The sequence below is a fragment of the Urocampus carinirostris genome, chromosome 4 (genome assembly GCF_059441175.1).
Source record: "Urocampus carinirostris isolate Australia breed hairy pipefish chromosome 4, RoL_Ucar_1.0, whole genome shotgun sequence".
NCBI classification, from domain to species: Eukaryota; Metazoa; Chordata; class Actinopteri; order Syngnathiformes; family Syngnathidae; genus Urocampus; species Urocampus carinirostris.
In genome coordinates, this window is record NC_142352.1 from 2,168,167 (window position 1) to 2,189,707 (window position 21,541).

Sequence of the window (21,541 nt, forward strand, 5' to 3'; positions counted from 1 at the left end):
ATTAATAAAATATTTTTGCATTACAACATGCATGGAGAAAAAAAAACCCTCCCGGACCATATTTAGAAATGGAGAAGGAGATCTTTGAGGGGTTTGAAGCCAAAATGGATATGGAGTGTCTCGGCTGTGTTCGTTTGCTCTCAAGATGGCAATAGATAGGCAATAATTGTGAATTTCCCTTCGGGGATGAATAAAGTATCTATCTATCTATCTATCTATCTATCTATCTATCTGTCTGTCTGTCTGTCTGTCTGTCTGTCTGTCTGTCTGTCTGTCTAGTCAATAAATATGAAGGCTTCCCTGCTTCCACGTGTTGGTATAAACGTTTTGTTTATCCGTGCTGAAAAAGCCAAAAGATAATTTTAAAAATTACATTTGACAGGAAAGAAATTATTTGTAGAAAAACGTTTTTCAAGTACAGTGTTGGAATATTCTTTCATTTTTTCCAATAACGTCCACACGATGGCAACAAAGTATCACCGGAAGTCAAGTGGATTAATACACGAATAACTACAGCTTTTTACTTTACAGGTTTTCATTAAATACTACGAATAAAAGCTGTTTTTTGTCCCAACTTTGTCTGCATTAATCCTTTGTGTGTCCAAAACCAAAAAATACTACTGGAAATATTACAAAAAAAACAACAAAGTTACTAACACAAACAAAACTCAATATGTTACTTTGCTTTCAATCGAAAAAGAAAAAGAATACTTTAGAAATTCTACAAAATACTACTGCGGTAATACTGTAATACAAAAGTACTACTACAGAAATATTACACCAGAAATACAACAATGGTAAGTTTACAAAATTACTAAAGAAATACTACAAAAATATTACAGAAATACAAAAAAATACTAGTAGAGAAATACCACAAAGATACTACTACAATAACACAAAAATACCCAAAACAGAATTCTTACAAAAGAAATACCAAAAATAATCTACAGTTATACCACAAAAATACTACAATCATTCTACCATGGAAATACTACAGAAATTACTAAAGGAATACTACGCAAATACTTCTATGAAATAACACAATAATATTAATGCAAATATAAAAGAAATATACAAGAAAAACAAAATACAGTAATACTACAAGTGTATTACAGAAATCCTACAAAAATTAGAGTGCAGACATGGATATAAGAGAGTGGGAAAGGTGAGAGGAGAGAGAGTGGGAAAGGTGAGATGGCACAACATTCATTTGGACAGGTAACTTAAAATTAGTTTTACCTGGTTATATCAGTATCAGAAATTATTCCCCCCCCCCATTTTATTAACACTCCACTTATTGAAACATGAATATTTTGTTTGTTTGTTTGTACATGATTCAATTGTTTGTTTGTTTGTACATGATTCAAATTGAATCTTTTCTTCCGGCGCCGTCACGAATGGCAGCCACTCCAGCAGCTCCCGTGTTATTTTCGATTGTTCTCAGTTCAGGGATGCTGCTGGAAATGTGAATTTCCCTTCGGGGATGAACAAAGTATCTATCTATCTATCTATCTATCTATCTATCTATCTATCTATCTATCTATCTATCTATCTATATATTCAGAAATCGATTATTTATTGTTAAAGAGCAACAAAACTTAGTTTGAAGCATACAGTCATTCATTCACAGTTGAAAGAAAATGCAGATATCCAAAAAATAAATATGGATAAAATGAAATTGATAAAACCCAATACTCATGCATAACCCAATCAATACATTAAATGTAAATGGGATGTATCTGTCAGAACCAGAACAGATGGTAGACCCAAACGCGTAACGTTTCACAACAAACTTTATTGCGGAAGCTGAGAAGTCAGGTATGGGAAAGCAAGCGCCAGCAAGCGCCGATCACTGGGCAGGAGGAGCAGGGAGGTCACGGGATCGGAGCGTGGCCGGAAGGCGGGAACGAGTCGAGTAGCCGGGACCGGAGATCGGAGTCAGTGGGCAAACACGGGTCGAGTAGCCGGGGCGAGAGATTTGAGCCGGAGACGATCAGGAAGTCAGGGCCAGACGAGGATACAGGTAAGGACGGGAGAGACGGGAGCCCGAGTCAAATACTGCTTGCCTTGCATGTGCGGAGGTTCGCTGACAGACTGACAAGGATTAAAAGGAAGTGTTGAGCTTGAATAGGAGGTGAACCAATCAGGCAACGAGCAGCAGCTGGCACCAAACGCGTGGGCACAGATGAGGACAATGGGCAGTGAGTTTTGTTTTTGTTAGTAACTTTGTTGTATTTTGGTCATATTTCCCGTAGTATTTTTTGGTTTTGGACACACAAAGGAATAATGCAGTATTAGTTCATGTCATGGGAACCTCCTGCGTGGGTTCAAATCCAGCTCCAGACTTCCTGTGCAGAGTTTGTATGTTCTCCCCGTGCTTGCGTGGGTTTCCTCCGGGCACTCTGGTTTCCTCCCACGTTCCAAAAACTAGCATTTCAGGTGAATAAGCCGGTCCAAATTGTCACTAGGTGGGAATGAGCGAATGAGTTGTCTGTCCCTGTGTGCCCTGCGATTGGCTGGCAACCAGTTCAGGGTGTCCCCTGCCGACTGCCCGATGATTGCTTGGATGGGCTCCAGCACCCCCGCGACCCTACTGAGGATAAGCGGTGCAGCTAATGAGATGAGATGAGAGATATATATGGTGGCTGAGTGGTTAGAATGACTGCGACACAGTTCTGAGGTCATGAGATCGAACCTTTCTGTGTGGAGTTTGCATGTTCTCCCCGTGCCTGCATGTGTTTCCTCCGGGCACTCCGGTTTCCTCCCACGTTCCAAAAACATGCATTTCAGGTGAATTGGCCGGTGCAAATTGTCCCTAGGTGTGAATGAGTGAATGAGTTGTCTGTCCCTGTGTGCCCTGCGATTGGCTGGCAACCAGTTCAGGGTGTCCCCTGCCCACTGCCCGATGATTGCTGGGATGGGCTCCAGCACCCCCGCGACCCTACTGAGGATAAGCAGTGCAGCTAATGAGATGAGATGAGAGATATATTTGGTGGCTGAGTGGTTAGAACGACTGCGACACAGTTCTGAGGTCATGAGATCGAACCTTTCTGTGTGGAGTTTGCATGTTCTCCCCGTGCCTGCATGTGTTTCATCCGGGCACTCCGGTTTCCTCCCACATTCCAAAAACATGCATTTCAGGTGAATTGGCCGGTGCAAATTGTCCCTAGGTGTGAATGAGTGAATGAGTTGTCTGTCCCTGTGTGCCCTGCGATTGGCTGGCAACCAGTTCAGGGTGTCCCCTGCCGACTGCCCGATGATTGCTTGGATGGGCTCCAGCACCCCCGCGACCCTACTGAGGATAAGCAGTGCAGCTAATGAGATGAGATGAGAGATATATATGGTGGCTGAGTGGTTAGAATGACTGCGACACAGTTCTGAGGTCATGAGATCGAACCTTTCTGTGTGGAGTTTGTATGTTCTCCCCGTGCTTGCGTGGGTTTCCTCCGGGCACTCCGGTTTCCTCCCACATTCCAAAAACATGCACGTCAGGTGAATTGGCCGGTCCAAATTGTCCCTAGGTGTGATTGAGCATGCGCACAGTAGCATCAAACCGCTCGCTTCGTTTGCAACGAAAAAAAACGATACCGAGATAGAGGATACCGCGGCCAACTGGTTTGACTCGATTCATTCGCCGTTTGGTGATCGTCGGTGTATACCGGACGGTACCCATCATTGACAAATTTGCGTTTTTCCGTACAGATTTTCTTCGTACACGTCTTAAAATGCATCATAAACGTACTTTGTACGGCAAAAACCTACAGCTTGACCGGATCTGATTCTTCCTCCAAAAGCGGCCATTCGACTCCTTTCCATATTTTCTACCGGCTAAAACGAAATCACAACAGGAGCGTTTCCATCCGTCGGCCGGCAGCATCCGACTCTCATCAGCGTCGCTCATCCGGACGTGGCCCTCCACGTGGCACCCCCTCCGGGGGCCCCGACTTCCTCGGCCGATCCCGGATGACGGCTCATAAAGTTCCCGGCCCGGGTTATTAGGCCCCGCGTGGCCCCGGGGCCGGGAAAAAGATGATGGCCGAGCGCCGCGTATTGCCCTCGCTGTATTAAAGTCATACGTCAGGGAGGACCGTCGGGTCAGCCGTGCTTGCTTCCGTCCAGCACGGAGACAAAAGAAGAAAACGACAGCAACACGAAAAAAGATCATAGAAAAATAAGCAGCAGACTTAAACAGCCGTTAAAAATCAACTTATTTGCTCTTCCATTTCGTATATTTGAAAGAAAACCGTGGGGAAATGTCTAGTACTGAAAAATGTCAAGAACCGGAACTGGATCAGGACCCAAACGCGTGACGTTCCTCACACGAGCCTTTTATACAGCAATATTATGAAAATACAAAAACATCTAACTGCAGAAATCATACAAAAATACCACAAAAATGCAACTCAAGTAATACTACAAAAATAACACATATGTACTAATAAGATTCTACTATGGAGATACTACACAAATACTACTGTAGAAATACTACAAGATACTGCAAAACTAAAAGTATAGCAATATTATAAAAAACACTACAACAATTGAACCGCACAAATAGTACAAAAATCCTGCGAAAATACAACTCATGTAATACTACAAAAATACCACATATTTACTACTAAGATTCTACTATGAAAATACCACAAAAATACTACTGTAGAAATACTACAGGATACTGCAAAATAAAAGTACAGTAACATTATAAAAATACTACAAAAATTGAACTGCAGAAATACTACAAAAATACCGAGAAAATACAACTCAGGTAACACTACAAACATACCACACATTTACTACTAAGATTCTACTATGAAAATACCACAAAAATACTACTGTAGAAATACGACAAGATAGTGCAAAGTAAAAGTACGTTAACATTATAAAAATACTACAAAAATCGAACTGCAGAAATACTACAAAAATACTGAGAAAATACAACTCAAGTAATACTACAAACATACCACGTATTTACTACGAAGATTCTACTATGACAATACCACAAAAATACTACTGTAGAAATACGACAATATACTGCAAAGTAAAAGTACGTTAACATTATAAAAATACTACAAAAATTGAACTGCAGAAATACTACAAAAATACCGAGAAAATACAACTCAAGTAATACTACAAACATACCACATATTTACTACTCAGATTCTAATATGGAAATACTGCAGAAATGCCACGGCAGAGATACCACAAAATACTAGAAAAATACAAATACAGTAATAGTGCAGATATACTACAAGATACAAAATAATACAACAACACTACTGCAGAAATACTACAATGTGGAGCTAGGAATCAAAACGACTGAACCATTTCAAGGCAGTTGTGCATATTTTTCCTTTTGTTATTTTTTATTTTTTAAATATTTGTATTTAGCATTTTACTCCTTATTTTAGCCTACACTCTGAGTAGAGTAAGTAGTAATTTGTTGCCCCAAAATTGTATTCCAAATACATTTTTTGGATTACGTGTACAGCAAGTAGAGTGTAGTACCAGTTGCTGCCGCTAGATCGCAGTCGAGCCCCGTTTTGATATCAAAATGGCGCCTCGAACGTATTTCTGTTCATAAAGAGAAAAAATATCAAATAAAATAAAACTTTCTGATAAATTATATGTTGAATAAAATTCATTATTGATTGAAAATGCTATTATTACTTAAAATAAAACGCAAAATATAATTTTGAATGTTTAAAATCATTAAAAAAACTCCTTTCAATTACGTTTTGTGTTGCTTATTTTTTCAAAATAAAGGCTGAAATTACATAAACACATAAAAACATTAAAATAAAAAGGAACGGAGGAGTGTGTTCTAGTGATATCTTTCTTATTCCAAAAACAAAACTGCACGATTTAACAATAGAACATGCTTTAATTTTTCAAAACAAAATAAAAGCTCGAATTTTGAATGCTGTGATTGTATTTAAAAACGTGTGGCTGATTAAAAGGAATATAAATAAATATCAATAACATTGAGAACATTTGTATAAATTGTACATCTTAAAATTACTCTCAATTATGTTTAATATTGCTTATTTGTCAAATAAAGGCTGAAATGATGAAACATAAAACACATCAAAACATAAAAAGGAGCAGCATTTGTTTACTTCACTTAAAATACAAAGTATTTTTTTTTGTTTATAGACTCCTGTTTAGTTGGGAAAGCATGTACGAATATATACAGTTCTGTCATGAACCGGAACAGGATCAGGACCCAAACACGTGACGTTTCTCACAAAAGCATTTTATTCTACGGGAAATGGGGAGTCGTGCACGTTAGGCAGCAGTCTGGTGTGGAATGATAGGAAGCCAGAGGCTGACGAGATCGATACCAATTGCCCGAGTAGATATCGGACAGATGGGGTCGATACCGGACAGGACGGGACAGACGGGATTAATCTCAAAACAAGTTATCAAAAAAAAAACAGGACAAATTGGACGGGATCAAAACTGGAAACTGATATTAAACAAAGGGACAGACAGGATTGATATCAAAACTGGATATAGAATTTAAACAGGACAAACTAGACGGGAACAAAACTGGAAACCGATAGTAAACAACAGGACAGACAGGATTGATATCAAAACAGGATATCGAAATTAAACAGGACAAATTAGACGGGGTCGAAACTGGAAACCAATATCAAACAGGGCAAAATAAACGGGAACAATACCGGACAGGAAATATCAACAGGAACAGGACCAAGTTGAAACCCACGTCTTGCGGGGCAGAGGTTCGTTGACGAACTGACAAAGGAAGAGTGAGAGCACTGAGCTTAAATAGACGGAAAGCCAATCCGTCAACGAGCTGCAGCTGGCGCCACACGGGCGGGGCCAATTGGGCGCCAGGGCAACCGTGACAATACGTATGTATATATAATGGTAAATGAAGTACTACTAATAAAAACGTTTTTTGGGGGTGCCAAGTTTGTCCCTGTTGTGCGTTTGTTGTGAGGGGTCTAAAAAACATCAGAGTCTACACTGTAAGGCAATGTTTCCTGCCTCGTGCTGTATAGTGAGGAAAATGCTGTAAAGCAAGCTAGCCGTATCCTGGGATTCTTCAGTACTTATTGTTAGCACAAAAGCTAAGCTAGCATGTAAATAAACCTATTGTATAGTGGGGAAAATGCCATAAAGAGGGTTAAAAACCTCAGAGTCTACACTGTAAAGCAATATTTAGAGGGGTGATCCTGCCCTGGGATTCTTCCGTACCCCTTGTTAGCACACAAGCTAAGCTAGCGGCATGTAAAGAAACCTATTGTATATTAGGGAAAATGCCATAAAGAGGGGTAAAAAAAACATCACAGTCGACACTGTAAAACGATATTTGCATAGTGGGGAAAATGTTGTAAAGCGGGGTGATCTTGCCCCGGGATTCTTCCGTACCCCTCGTTAGCACACAAGCTAAACTAGCATCATGTCATATTTTGACTTTGTAGATAACTTTGACTTTTACGAGGCGATATTTCCCTCCACGTGAGACCAGCGTTGCACTTAAAAGTCCAACATTTCATGATTTGCTCCGGCTCGATAAAAGCCCCACTTTACGGCCGCCGTAAATCAGGAAAAAAAAAGAAAGAAAAAAGGAAAACATGCCGGCCGCCGTTAATCTCGCGCATAAAGCCGGCACCTATAAAAACAACACCAAAAAAAAAGCTCCTTTGTGGGGGGGGGTTCCTTAAGTAAATGTCATAAATGTGAGATTGCGTTGTTAATTTGATGCATTAGCGTTCCGATTTGTTATAAATAATTGTTTATTCCGGTAATAAGCGCCGGCGATATGGAGCGACGCCCGTAAATTACATTAACACCTTGAAGTCATTAAAAGCCGGCAATTAAACGTACAAATAGCCGCTTTGACTTTTTATGAACTGTCACGCGTTTACACGTCTCGGGATTATTGCTAGCGAGTAGTCCAATCCTGTGACACTAGCGTTAGCTGCTAAATAAGTTAGCTTTAAGTCATGTTAGCAGCTCAAACCTAGCTAAAAGCGATGCTAACGCAGTCTGCAGCCTCCTCACCTTGTGGACCCACCCCCTCCCTCCAAACGGTGCTTTGTCCCACTCAAAGGTGGGCAAGGAAAGATTTCACAACAAACAGTTTTGGTGCAGGGTTAGGGTTAGGGTTAGGGTTAATATCCTAATGACACACTAAGAAATCATTCCTGACCATTTAAATGAGTTCATGACTTTTAATACTGAGTTTATTGGTACTGTGTTGGAATAATGTACATAAGTTATTCAACTTTACTATGATTTATGTGTGTTATATGTTTGCTTGAAATTTTGCGTTTACGAAATAGGATGTTCTCACAAGCAAAAGTTTTCCACTGCACTCTAAGAGAGAACCAATGGTGTGAATAAGTTACAGATTTGACCCGAAGGCCAAGGATCTTTTCTTGAGTATAGCTAAAGAGAGTTTATCAGTCACATTTCAAATAACAAGTGTTTGTACAAAAACTGGTTTCAAATGGAAATTCAACCTTCAACCATCCCCTAAACCCTTAGTGTTAAAATCACATTGTAAACAGGGCATTCCCTTTTTCTAAATAAAAGGCCAGGAGAGCGAAGACTGCTTTGGAGTGAGTTGGAGGATTGTAACCAAAGCGGTTTTCCGTTCGCTTCCCTTGCAAGTAAACCAAACACAATTCTCTCTGTCTTTTTTGTATACAGGTTTTTGTTACAAGTGTTGGGTTGAACCTGACATACTGTTAACCTGCTACAGAATTCCTTCCTCTCACACAACAAACTGTTTTGGTGCTGGGTATAAATATCCTTATGACATGATTTGAAATAATTCCTGATCATTTAAATGAGTTGATGACATCAGTGTTCTGGTTTACCTAGACGCATGATTTTTGCTGGGGACGCATTGGGTCAAATCACATCAATCGCACCAAATTGTCATTATTACCCGATTACTTTTTTTTTTTAACAAAGATTTACCGCACTCCAAACTTTTCGTCAGGCAGATCCGCCATTGTTGTTTTGGTCTCGCGCCGATCTCCGCAAACGAGATCTTGTTGCTTCCAGATGACGTCATTGTTTTGGCGGTTGTCGAGTGAAAGAGAAGTATGCCTTCGTAAAAACAGTTGGTATTAGGTGCAAATCAACAAAAAATTGGTCATTTCTTCAGTGTCGGTAATAAGTCAAAACATAATACAGGAAGTGGTAACAACGGCAATAATTCTGGCACGAAAAAACGGCGGAGAAATTCTTCAAAAGACCGCGAAGGCAAGGAAAACACGTGTGTTGAAGCGAACGATTCGACGAAAGATAAACAAAAGAATACTTTTTCTGCCAAAATGGACTAAATCATATTCCTGGTTATGCTCTGAGGAGGATGATAATGAAGGCTACATGTTCTGTGATGCGTGTACCCAGCGTGACAAAAAAACTGTATTGCATCAATCATTTCGCAATACGAACTTTCAGAGAAGCACATTGGATCGGCACCACGACAATGAAAACCACTAAATAGCGATGGAAATTCCGTTGCTGCCATTGGACCTTGAGAAGGCATTACAACTGTGGCGGGACAGAAAACCACCAAGAATATATGAACTGAAAAATCTGAAGGGATTAAAACTGCATGAATATATAGACTCATATTTCAGCAATATTATTTTGTATAATGTACAATATTTTTGTGAACTGAAAAATCTGAAGTGATAACTGCTTTGTATTACCAATTAAGTGTGATGATTAAAACCGAATGAATGTACATCGCCGATTTACAATTTCAACCTCAATAACACAAAATGTTGGGACCCATCGATTTTTGAGCATGCGCCTCCCCCGGACCCGTCACTTTTCACAGCTCAAATGAACACTATGACTTTTAAAACCGAGTTGATCGGTACTGTTAACCTGCTACAGAATTCCTTCCTGTCACACAACAAACCGTTTTGGTGCTGGGTACAAATATCCTTATGAAATGAAAATAAAATGAAATGATCTGCATTTCTATAGCGCTTTTCAAGTCAATGACTTCCCAAAGCGCTTTACAATGTGCTCCACATTTCCCAATAGCAGCCTTGTATTGGAGCCATTAATGATGCTAACCTGCTTATTGGGGGTATTAGGGGGTTCAGTGTCTTACCCAAGGACACTTTGACATGTAACACAGATTTAGCAGACCATTTACCATTTAGCATCTTGATTATCCTCAAAATGTTAGGATCCTGACTCCCTATTGGTGTGTGAGTGTGTGTGTGAATGGGTAAGTGTGAAGCACATTGCAAAGCGCTTTGGGAGGTATTCATTGACTTGAAAAGCGCTATAGAAATGCAGACCATTTACTATTTAGCATCTTGATTATCCTCAAAACATTTGAAGGCTGACTCCCTATTGGTGTGTGAGTGTGTGTGTGAAACACATTGTAAAGCGCTTTAGGAGGTCTTCAGTGACTTGAAAAGTGCTATAGAAATGCAGACCATTTACCATTTAGCATCTTGATTATCCTCAAAACGTTTGGAGGCTGACTCCCTATTGGTGTGTGAGTGTGTGTGTGAATGGGTAAGTGTGAAGGACATTGTAAAGCACTTTGGGAGCTCTTCATTGACTCGAAAAGCGCTATATCAATGCAGACCATTTACCATTTAACATCTTGATTATCCTCAAAATGTTAGGATCCTGACTCCCTATTGGTGTGTGAGTGTGTGTGTGAAGCAGATTGTAAAGCGCTTTGGGAGCTCTTCAGTGACTTGAAAAGCGCTATAGAAATGCAGACCATTTACCATTAAGCATCTTGATTATCCTCAAAATGTTTGGAGGCTGACTCCCTATTGGTGTGTGAGTGTGTGAGTGAATGGGTAAGTGTGAAGCACATAGTAAAGTGCTTCAGGAGCTCTTCATTGACTTGAAATGTGCTATAGAAATACAGACCATTTGCCATTTACATTTAAAAACCATAACGTTTTGTTCAGAAACCGCACCGTCCGCCTGAGCTCACGGTCGCCGCTTGTGATTGGTCGAGAAGGTAGCGGGGGCGGGATCAAAGAGGCTTCTTGTACATGTGGCCGGTTACAGATTTGTAAGGCCATTTGTTCTTTGATTTCCCCCGGCAGGGGCCAGGTAGGGGCCCCCGGGACAATCTGTTGTGAATCGCATTACCCGCATTTCCCATTCTGGAGGTGCGCGGCAGGAATCAAATATTTATCACATTGTATTAACCCGCCCGTCGCACCCACCTATCCACCGTGTCCCCCCTACCCCCCCTCCCACACATTACAAACAGCTACAATGCTTGAGAAAAACCAACCTACCATCTGTTTATTAGATTTTAATGTCAGGTCAAAGGGAAAACATTTTTTATATTGGATTTCTGAGATTTCAACTGTGGGTGGACAAACTACAGTCTGCGGGCTACATGCGGCCCGTCAGGCTTTTCAATCCGGCTCGACAAACAAAAATTAATGAGTATTAATTAATTAATGAGGGCAGCACGGCGGCGCAGTGGGTGTGCGGCACAGTTCTGAGGTCATGGGAACCTCCTGTGTGGGTTCAAATCCAGCTACTGGACTTCCTGTGTGGAGTTTGCATGTTCTCCCCGTGCTTGTGTGGGTTTCCTCCGGGCACTCCGGTTTCCTCCCACATTCCAAAAACATGCATTTCAGGTGGATTGGCCGGTCCAAATTGTCCCTAGGTGAGACTGAGCGAGTGAGTTGTCTGTCCCCGTGTGCCCTGCGATTGTCTGGCAACCAGTCCAGGGTGTCCCCTGCCCACTGCCCGATGATTGCTGGGATGGGCTCCAGCACCCCCGCGACCCTACTGAGGATAAGCGGTGCAGCTGATGAGATGAATTAATTCATGAATGAAAACTTTATTCAAACATTAAAATAAAAACTGGACAAAATTATGTTAACATAACATTACATTTTATAGTTATCTTCTCTTTTGTGTCTAAATACAACAAAATCTCACAGATATACATATTACATTCGGATTCAGATATGACCCGCACAGTTTCCTTGAATGTACAGATATAAATAAATGTTGTACTGAGTTTTGAAGTACTGATAATATGCTAAATCATTTATAGCGATGTATAGTATTATACAGGAGTGCAAAGAGTGCGAGAGGAGCAGCTCACCAGATGTGCAAAATGGGCAGTCAGGTAAACAAGTCACTATACAATAACAATAACACCGAAGTACGACAGTGCAGAGGAGGACAGATGTGCAAAGGAGTGGCTAGGTCAGATATCTATAATTATAATAATAACAAGAGTCAGATATTTTATACACTAATCATCGTAGTACCCATCTATTAACTAGTAATGCTACTAGTCACTAAATATCATTGTGACACCAATGATAATAACAATAGCAATTATAACAGTTAGGATATAATAATAGTAACCATAACAACAAGGTTAACTATAGTTGTAAACGCAGTATTTCCAATCTTTAGTATCACTCATACGCCATTTTATTTTTTTCTGTATTCCGACAGGAATGTTTTTTGTATTTAAATTTGAACAAGTGAATAGTTGGACATTGTTCCAAAGTTTGACTCCGCACACAGACATACACATACTTTTCCTGGTGGTTCTCACCTTCGGGATTATGAATTTACGACAGCCCCTTAAATTATAATTTCCCTCTTTCCGAATGAATCATTTTTGGATGTTTTCTGGCACTATGGTTTTGTTGACCTTAAATATTAGTTTTGGAGTGAAAAATTTGATTAAATCGTCCAATTTTAATCATTTGGACTGCAGGAATAAAATATGAGGATGATCACGATATCCTACCCTGTGTATGATTCTAATTGCAGATTTTTTTAAAAAAAATCAATTTCCAGAATTGTGGTCACATGGCTAGCTGCTAACGCTAGAGCTAGCATATTCACAGAGTTCTGATAAAACGAAGGGTTTGCCCACCCTTCATTGACATCCACTCGATATGTTAGCTACTACTTGTGGTCACACGGCTAGCTGCTAATGCTAAAGGTAGCATATTCAAAGTTTTGATTAAACTGGGTAAAAACTCCACCCTCATTGACATCGACTAGATATGTTAGCTTCCAGTGCTAGCATCCGACTTGTGGTCACACGGCTAGCTGCTAATGCTAAAGCTAGCATATTCACAGAGTTTTGATTAAACTGGGTAAAAGCTCCCCCCTCATTGACATCGACTCGATATGTTAGCTTCCAGTGGTAGCCTCCTACTTGTGGTCACACGGCTAGCTGCTAATGCTAAAGCTAGCATATTCAAAGTTTTGATTAAACTGGGTAAAAACTCCACCCTTATTGACATTGGCTTGATATGTTAGCTTCCAGTGCTAGCCTCCGACTTGTGGTCACGCCGCTAGCTGCTAATGCTAGAGCTAGCATATTCACAGTTTTGATTAAACTGGGTAAAAACTCCACCCTCATTGACATCGACTCGATATGTTAGCTTCCAGTGGTAGCCTCCGACTTGTGGTCACACGGCTAGCTGCTAATGCTAAAGCTAGCATATTCAAAGTTTTGATTAAACTGGGTAAAAACTCCACCCTCATTGACATCGACAAGATATGTTAGCTTCCAGTGCTAGCCTCCGACTTGTGGTCACACGGCTAGCTACTAATGCTAAAGCTAGCATATTCACAGAGTTTTGATTAAACTGGGTAAAAGCTCCCCCCTCATTGACATCGACTCGATATGTTAGCTTCCAGTGGTAGCCTCCTACTTGTGGTCACACGGCTAGCTGCTAATGCTAAAGGTAGCATATTCAAAGTTTTGATTAAACTGGGTAAAAACTCCACCCTCATTGACATCGACTAGATATGTTAGCTTCCAGTGCTAGCATCCGACTTGTGGTCACACGGCTAGCTGCTAATGCTAAAGCTAGCATATTCACAGAGTTTTGATTAAACTGGGTAAAAGCTCCCCCCTCATTGACATCGACTCGATATGTTAGCTTCCAGTGGTAGCCTCCTACTTGTGGTCACACGGCTAGCTGCTAATGCTAAAGCTAGCATATTCAAAGTTTTGATTAAACTGGGTAAAAACTCCACCCTTATTGACATTGGCTTGATATGTTAGCTTCCAGTGCTAGCCTCCGACTTGTGGTCACGCCGCTAGCTGCTAATGCTAGAGCTAGCATATTCACAGTTTTGATTAAACTGGGTAAAAACTCCACCCTCATTGACATCGACTCGATATGTTAGCTTCCAGTGGTAGCCTCCGACTTGTGGTCACACGGCTAGCTGCTAATGCTAAAGCTAGCATATTCAAAGTTTTGATTAAACTGGGTAAAAACTCCACCCTCATTGACATCGACAAGATATGTTAGCTTCCAGTGCTAGCCTCCGACTTGTGGTCACACGGCTAGCTACTAATGCTAAAGCTAGCATATTCACAGAGTTTTGATTAAACTGGGTAAAAGCTCCCCCCTCATTGACATCGACTCGATATGTTAGCTTCCAGTGGTAGCCTCCTACTTGTGGTCACACGGCTAGCTGCTAATGCTAAAGCTAGCATATTCAAAGTTTTGATTAAACTGGGTAAAAACTCCACCCTTATTGACATCGACTCGATATGTTAGCTTCCAGTGCTAGCCTCCGACTTGTGGTCACGCCGCTAGCTGCTAATGCTAGAGCTAGCATATTCACAGTTTTGATTAAACTGGGTAAAAGCTCCCCCCTCATTGACATCGACTCGATATGTTAGCTTCCAGTGGTAGCCTCCTACTTGTGGTCACACGGCTAGCTGCTAATGCTAAAGCTAGCATATTCAAAGTTTTGATTAAACTGGGTAAAAACTCCACCCTCATTGACATCGACTCGATATGTTAGCTTCCAGTGCTAGCCTCCGACTTGTGGTCACACGGCTAGCTGCTAATGCTGAAGCTAGCATATTCACAGAGTTTTGATTAAACTGGGTAAAAGCTCCCCCCTCATTGACATCGACTCGATATGTTAGCTTCCAGTGGTAGCCTCCTACTTGTGGTCACACGGCTAGCTGCTAATGCTAAAGCTAGCATATTCAAAGTTTTGATTAAACTGGGTAAAAACTCCACCCTCATTGACATCGACAAGATATGTTAGCTTCCAGTGCTAGCCTCCGACTTGTGGTCACACGGCTAGCTACTAATGCTAAAGCTAGCATATTCACAGAGTTTTGATTAAACTGGGTAAAAGCTCCCCCCTCATTGACATCGACTCGATATGTTAGCTTCCAGTGGTAGCCTCCTACTTGTGGTCACACGGCTAGCTGCTAATGCTAAAGCTAGCATATTCAAAGTTTTGATTAAACTGGGTAAAAACTCCACCCTCATTGACATCGACTCGATATGTTAGCTTCCAGTGCTAGCCTCCGACTTGTGGTCACACGGCTAGCTGCTAATGCTAAATAGCATATTCAAAGTTTTGATTAAACTGGGTAAAAACTCCACCCTCATTGACATCAACTCCATATGTTAGCTTTCAATGCTAGCCTCTGACTGTCCTTCTGCCAACCGTTCCATCAAAAGCTAGCATATTTCGCGCCAAACTCGACGTCCTGGTAACGTTCCTGGTAAATGTTGACGTTTTGATGTTTACGCGGTCGGGACGCCCGCAGGTAATGGACAACGTATGTCCTCGTCCGCCATTAGCCGTCTTTACGATGTCCACGCTGCGTCCCAAACGTCGCCGTAAACACTCCATTAGCTCGTCGCCGGGAAAAAAAGCTAGCGTTGTGATTTAGTGTGGGCAATAAGAGAAGGCGGCGTGTTTGTTGAAATATGCATTTGATATTTGGAGGTGCGCAGGTGGGGCAGGTGGGCAGGTCACCTTTTATGTGACAAGCCACGATGAAATGCTACAATAAGACCCGAGCGAAAACACCATCACCTGATACACTGACCAAGGTCCTCGGGAATTGACCGCCTACAGAAACTAAAGAACAGTATCTGTTTTCAAAAAGAAATTCTTGCTGTCGGGTGAAAAGAATATTGTTTTTGGGGAAAGTGGGGTGCGGAGTTTGAGGTGTCCTTCAAAACCCTTGTTGGATGAATGTATCTCATGTGTGGTCCCTTCTCTGTCATGATTACTGATGTGACTCAGCTGTGCCTGCTCCTTTGCCTCCAACTGCCGCGGATTCTGATTGGCTCCCTGTCCCTATTAAAACCCAGTCCTGTCTGTCCCCTGTTGTCAGTCCGTCTGCGAACCTCAGCGTATACTAGGCAAGCCTTTTTCCACCCTGTATCCCACCCGTCCCGTTTTTTGCTCTCCAGCTTCGACCCGTTTTGTCCCTGACTACGTCTACTCATCCGTTCTGGCTTACGACTCGCTTCTGACCCCGACCACGCCTGGCTCTTCCAGTCCGGGCTACCGACACGTTTTTTTCCGTCCCTGACACCGCCATCGCTCGCTACAGAAGATCCACTTCCGTGTTTTTTCTTTTAATAAAACTTGTGAGAAACGTCACGCATTTGGGTCCTGATCTTGTTCCGGTTCTTGACAGGGGGGTATTTGAGAGCTTAACGAACAAGGAATTCAGAACTTTGAATGAAAAATGTTTGAAATTATATTTGTTCTGCCTCGGTAAGAATGGGATTTTGTGTGTATGTATGTGTGTAACACGCAAACACATGAAGACATTCTTCTCGGAACTTCTTGGAATTGAACTTTTTTTTTAATTCAATTAAAAATCCTAATTTCTAACCTCAATGTCTCGACTGTACTTTCTGTTTATTTTGCAACTGATTTCATTCATTAAAACATAAAATAAATAAAACTTTTTTTTTTTAACTATTTCATTTTATTATTATTATTTTTTAGACCCGGGAAGCTCTGAACCCGCGAACGTGGAACCGCGAAGTAGCGAGGTCCCACTGTATATTTAAGCCTGGTTGTTATCCCATCCGGAATGCAGCGATGGCTGCTGCACCACACGAAGTGGCCTACAGAGAGCGCTGTTTGCCATGGAAGACAAGCAAAGCCCTTCTCGCCACTTCAAATGCGACTTGTATTTCGGTCTTAGAGTGGTTGGTACAATATTCCTTTTTGGGACATGTGGACACTCCTAGATCTTCTCTCTAGGTTGTTTGGGATGAAGGTTAGTGAGTTTTAATGGTTTGGGTTAAGGTGAGAGGATTAGAAGTGCGAGGGTGTACTTCCATTTGAGACAATCATGGGAATATTCCCAAGGTTTTAGTATCATTGTGGGGGGAACAGTAGTCCGGCTTTGTTGAATTTGGCATTAAAATATATGGCGCGGCTCTCTCAAAATTCTACATTTTTTGCCGTCATTGCTTTCTCGGTCTTTTCTTTTTTCTTAACTTTTTCATTTTTCTTTTTCTTTTGACCTTTCTTTTCTTTTTCTCTTTTTTCTTTTATTTGTTTTCCTTCTTAATTTCTTTTTTCTTCTTTGTATTTTCTTCGTTTTTCTTTTTTTCTATTTCCTTTTGTCCTTTTTTTCTTCTTTTTTTCTTTTTATGTCTTTTTTCACATTTCTGTTTTCCTTTTTTTTTCTTTCTTCTTTTTTTGTCTCTTTTTTTTTTTCTTTTCTTTTTTTGTTCTTTCTTTCTTTTGTCTGTTGTTTTTCTATTTATTATTTTTTTCTTTTTTTCTTCTTTTTTTCCTCTTTTTTCCCTTTTTCTTTCTTTTTTTTCCTTTTTAGAGTGTATGTATTTTTTTTTGTTTTTTTTCCTTTGTATTTTCTTTTTACTTTTTTTCTATTTCTTTTTTCTTTCTATGTATTTTTTTCTTTTTTGTCTCTTTTTTTCTGTTTTTTTTCTATTTCTTCATTTCTTTTTATTTTTTCTTCTTTATTTATTTTTTCAATTATTTATATTTATTTTTTCTTTCTATGTATTTTTTCTTTTTTCCCATTTCTTTTTTTCCTTATTTTTCTTTTTTGTCTCTTTTTTTCTGTTTTTTTTTCTATTTCTTCATTTCTTTTTATTTTTATTTTTTCTTCTTTATTTATTTTTTCAATTATTTATATTTATTTTTTCTTTCTATGTATTTTTTCTTTTTTCCCATTTCTTTTTTTCCTTATTTTTCTTTTTTGTCTCTTTTTTCTGTTTTTTTCTATTTCTTCATTTATTTTAATTTTTTTCTTCTTTTTTCTTCTTTCTTTCTTTCATCTTTTTTTCTTTTTTTTCTTCTTTTTTGCCTCTTTTTTCCCTTTCTTTTTTTCGTTTTTTTCCTTTTTAAAATGTATGTATTTTTTTCTTTTTTCTTTTTCTTTTTCTTTGTAATTGTATGTGTTTGTCCTGCTGCCTGTCACCCCTCTTGAGGGATATGACCAAGGTATATAGATGTATAGATAGAATAGCTTTCTGGGGAAATAGGTTCCCGATCCCTGGGTAAAAACACAATTTTAGAGTGACGGTTTTAGTTAGGCTGTCGGGAATCTTTCACCATGGAGAGCCATCGTCCATATTTTGACATTTTGGTGTCCTTCATGTCGCTAGAAATGTCATTTCAGAGTTCAATTTTGAGTGAAACCTGAGTCAGGTTAGCCAAAGAGTTAGGTTTGTGTGTCGGCACATTACTTTACTTTAAAAAAAAGTCCTAAACTTAAGCTGGTCCATAACTTACAAAATCCCTCTCTCCATCACCTCTGTCCTTCAGCAACTCCACTAGCTCCCAATAAACCATAGAAACACCTGGTCGTAAGTCAGGACGGGAGAGCAGACGTGGTCAGGATCAAAAACGGGTCGTAAGTCGGGACGGGAGAGCAGACGGTGTCAGGATCAAAAATGGGTCTTAAGTCAGGACGGTAGAACAGACGGTGTCAGGATCAAAAACGGGTCGTGAATCAGGACGGGAGAGCAGACGTGGTCAGGATCAAAAATGGGTCTTAAGTCGGGACGGGAGAGCAGACGGTGTCAGGATCAAAAATGGGTCTTAAGTCGGGACGGGAGAGCAGACGGTGTCAGGATCAAAAATGGGTCTTAAGTCAGGACGGGAGAGCAGACGGTGTCAGGATCAAAAACGGGTCTTAAGTCAGGACGGGAGAGCAGACGTGGTCAGGATCAAAAATGGGTCTTAAGTCAGGACGGGAGAGCAGACGGTGTCAGGATCAAAAACGGGTCTTAAGTCAGGACGGGAGAGCAGACGTGGTCAGGATCAAAAATGGGTCTTAAGTCGGGACGGGAGAGCAGACGTGGTCAGGATCAAAAACAGGTCTTAAGTCAGGACGGGAGAGCAGACGTGGTCAGGATCAAAAATGGGTCTTAAGTCGGGACGGGAGAGCAGACGTGGTCAGGATCAAAAACAGGTCTTAAGTCGGGACGGGAGAGCAGACGGTGTCAGGATCAAAAATGGGTCTTAAGTCAGGACGGGAGAGCAGACGTGGTCGGGATCAAAAACGGGTCTTAAGTCAGGACGGGAGAGTAGACGGTGTCAGGATCAAAAATGGGTCTTAAGTCAGGACGGGAGAGCAGAGGTGGTCAGGATCAAAAATGGGTCTTAAGTCGGGACGGGAGAGCAGACGTGGTCAGGATCAAAAATGGGTCTTAAGTCAGGACAGGAGAGCAGACGGTGTCAGGATCAAAAACAGTTCGTAAGTCGGGACGGGAGAGCAGACAGTGTCAGGATCAAAAATGGGACGTAAGTCAGGACGGGAGAGCAGACGGTGTCAGGATCAAAAACGGGTCGCAGTCGGAGACAGACGGGAGCAAAAACGGAACAGGTGGGCGCCAGGATCAAAAAAGGCTCGACTACTGTAAACTGAGGTTCGCAGACGGACTGACAACAGAGGATTGACAGGACTGAGTTCAAATATCACGCACGCACCGCATTGTTTTGTTATGGTAAATGGCTGCCGTGTTAGGTTGAATGAGATCCGTGTTTGGCGTGTTGGTGATGAATATATATATGCCATAGGTCCGAGGATGTCTGTCATGGTTGCCATGGCGCCCAATTGGCCGCGCCCGTGTGTGTCATGGTGGCCAAGGTGCCCAATTGGCCCCACCCATCGTTGAGAGATTGGCTTTCTGTCTATATAAAGCGCAGCGCTCTCTTGCTTCGGTTGTCAGTCCGTCAACAAACCTCTGCCCCACAAGATGTGGGTTCTGACTCGGTCGTGTTTCCTGTTGGTATTTCCTGTCCGGTATTGTTCCCGTTTATTTTGTCCTGTTTAATATCGGTTTCTAGTTTTGTTCCCGTCTAATTTGCCCTGTCTAGTTTGTCCTGTTTAATTTTGTGTCCATTTATTTTGTCCTGTTTAGCATTGGTTTTTAGTCTCGTTCCCGTCTAGTTTGTCCTGTTTAATTTTAATATCTTGTTTTTGTTACCGTTTATTTTGTCCTGTTTAATATCGGTTTCTAGTCTCGTTCCTGTCTACTTTGTCCTGTCTAGTTTGTCCTGTTTAATTTGAATATCTTGTTTTGTTCACGTTTATTTTGTCCTGTTTAGTATCGGTTTCTAGTCTCGTTCCCGCCTAGTTTGTCTTGTTTAATTCCGATATCCTGTTTTTGTTCCCGTTTATTTTGTCCTGTTTAATATCGGTTTCTAGTTTCGCTGCTTTCTAGTTTGTCCTGTTTAATTTCGATATCAAGTTTTTGTTCCCGTTTATTTTGTCCTGTTTAGTATCGGTTTCTAGTCTCGTTCCCGTCTAGTTTGTCCTGTTAAATTTTGATATCCTGTTTTTGTTCCCGTTTATTTTCTCCTGTTTAATATCGGTTTCTAGTTTCGTTCCTTTCTAGTTTGTCCTGTTTAATTTCAATATCCTGTTTTTTATACCAATTAGGTATGTCTCGGTCGAGGCGCGAACCAGCGACCTCCCAGTCACAAAGCGGGCACACTACCATCTAGGCTGGCGGCGCCCTCTGGCTGCGGCTGCATCGACTCGCTACAACGGGTCAGATGTATCGACATTTCGTTCTGTGTACATTGTTACAAAGAATGACAATACAAAGGAAATTATTATTATTATTATTATTATTATTGTTCCCATTTTTTTTTGTCCTGTTTGTTAGTCTCTCCAGTTTTCGTTCCCGTCTAGTTTCTCCTGTTTAATTTCGTTATCCCGATTCGTTATCGATCTCGTCGGTCTCTGGCTTCCTGTCTTTCCACGCCAGACCGGGTGCCTAACATGCATGACTCCCCATTCCTTGTAAAATCAAAGGCTTGTGTGAGAACGTCACGCGTTTGGGTCCTGATCCTGTTCTGGTTCTTGATAATGTCCTGCTTATCTCTGCCAATTCCTACTCGACAAAATAGCGCACTTCGCGAAAAGTAAATAGTTAGATGAGCCTGTACTGAATAAAAAATAACGCCGTTATTCCCGACTCTGCCGTCGACACTCGAACACACCTTCGCATTCTTCGGGTCCGTTCCGCTTTCTACCGAGTGTCTTTGAACGCAGCGGAGGCATCTGCTTTTGTGCGAGATGCCATTGTTTGGCCTCGGGGGGTTTCATTAAAGCCCAGCGTCCGCAGGTAAAAAGTCATTCATCTCCCCGGTTGGGAAGTGGCAGACCCCTCCGAACCCCCCACCGGGTGGCGTGCACGCTCACGTGCACCCACCCGGCTTTAATTCCTCCGTTTTTATTTTCTGCATCGTCTGCTCTCCCCCCCACACAAAAGCAGGAAGGTCGGAGTCGGGA